Genomic DNA, 1,911 nt, shown 5'->3' with positions numbered 1-1,911 from the left:
TATAAAGTGCGATGGCGGCCGCGGCTGTGGCGATGGCAGCCGCGGCTGCGGCCCGCCGCTGTTTTGTATTAGGCTTACAGGAGACAAAAGCAGCCCCAGGGCACTAAATGCAGGCGGCCTACTGGGAATTTTCCTGGTATCCCGGTAGGCCAGTCCGGCCCTGTTCATAGTAGGAACCCCTCTTGATGAGCACAGCGGGTGTACAGACCCGGGAACTCAGCATAGGGGTCCCATCGGCAGAACCCCTGAGAGACAGAAGAGACAGTTACAGAGTTTATCTCTCCATCAGTGGCGGTGCGTCCATAGTGGGTGCAGGAGCGCCGCCCCCTCTCTCCTGCACCCGTCATGCATTGCATGAATCTATGTATTGTCGCCGCTGCCGCCCCTATTCAGGTGTCTGGCCCCCTGTTGAGCGCCGGTAATCTTAATTACAGTGGAGGGGGTGTTTTGGAAGCGCCTGATTAGTGCCGTCAGCTCTAATAGGCGCACTGCTCTGGGTTCCCTGCTTACACAGTGCGGTGTTAGGGAATCGGTTCCCTAACACTGACCCGCCTCTCAGCCAATCAGGTGCACCGGGTCTGCTTACCGGTCACTTTATTGTGCACTTTACTGGCAGCACACTGCTGCCATTTGATGTGGCAAACTGGCAGCACACTGGGGGCATTTGATGGGAAAAACTGGCAGCACACTGGTGGCATTTAAAGGGGAAAACTGGCAGCACACTGGTGGCATTTGATGGGGCAAACTGGCAGCACACTGGTGGCATTTGATGGGGCAAATTGGCAGCGCACTGGTGGCATTTGATGGGGCAAACTGGCAGATCACTGGTGGCATTTGATGGGGCAAACTGGTAGCACACTGGTGGAAATTGATGGGCATACTGGCGGCAATTGATGGGCACACTGGCAGCACACTGGTGGCATTTGTTGGTGTAAAACTGGCAGCACACTGGCAGCATTTGATGGGGCAAACTGGCAGCACACTGGTGGAAATTGATGGCCACACTGGCGGCAATTGATGGGCACACTGGCATCATTATATGGGGCAAACTGCCAGCACACTGGCAGCATTTGATAAGGGAATCTGGCAGCACACTGGCAGCATTTGATAAGGGAAACTGGCAGCACACTGGCAGCACCAGTAAAACAGAGGATGTGACAAAGTCAGAGTCTTTCCTTGCTTGTCCAGAGTAGTTATGAAGTAGACCACATTGTCCTTCCCTGGTTGGAAAATGATGGGGCAAACTAGCAGCACACTGGTGGCATTTGATGGGGCACACTGGCAGCAATTGATGGGCACACTCTGTCAGCAATTGATGGTTACAGTGGCTGCGTTTGATTTTTTTTTTTCAGTTTGTTTGCGCCCCCCCAAAAATTTTGAGCACCAGCCGCCACTGCTCTCCATCATCCATTGAACACTGAAATGTAAGTTCTGGCTGGACTCATACTTCAAGTAATCCTATTATTATTATTATTATTATTATTATTATTATTATTATTATTGGTATTATATACAGATAGATGTAATAGAAGGAGAATTGGAATGATCAGTACTTACCCAGCAGACGGTGTGTGGAGCAGGGTGTGTGAGATGACACTGGAGAGGGTGGAGAAGGATGGAGATGACACAAGGAGGAGGGAGATGACACAAGGAGGAGGGAGATGACACAAGGAGGAGGAAGATGACACTGGGGAGGGTGGAGACGACACTGGGGAGGGTGGAGATGACACAAGGAGGAGGGAGATGACGGAGGGAGACGACACTGGGGAGGGTGGAGATGACACAAGGAGGAGGGAGATGACACAAGGAGGATGTATCATTACACAATGACCATCATAGAGGACTGGAGGGAGGAAATGTCACCATCGACGTGTGAGAAGAGAAGTTTATATTGCGGGCAGAAGGTGATAC

General features: G+C 51.6%; 1 protein-coding gene across 1 annotated transcript in view; it reads right to left on the bottom strand.

Annotated features, from left to right (window-relative positions):
- LOC120933771 (phospholipid scramblase 1-like) overlaps positions 1 to 1,635 on the bottom strand; it is a 47,594-nt gene extending 45,959 nt beyond the window's left edge. Inside the window, exon 1 of the mRNA XM_040347166.1 lies at positions 1,558 to 1,635. The gene's annotated coding sequence lies outside the window, so the exon portion shown is untranslated. The remainder of the gene's footprint in view (positions 1 to 1,557) is intronic.
- Positions 1,636 to 1,911: the final 276 nt, after the last annotated feature.

The sequence above is a fragment of the Rana temporaria genome, chromosome 3 (genome assembly GCF_905171775.1).
Source record: "Rana temporaria chromosome 3, aRanTem1.1, whole genome shotgun sequence".
Taxonomy (NCBI): Eukaryota; Metazoa; Chordata; class Amphibia; order Anura; family Ranidae; genus Rana; species Rana temporaria.
The sequence above is the reverse complement of the archived record's forward strand: the minus strand, read 5'-3'. Positions and strand labels throughout refer to the sequence as shown.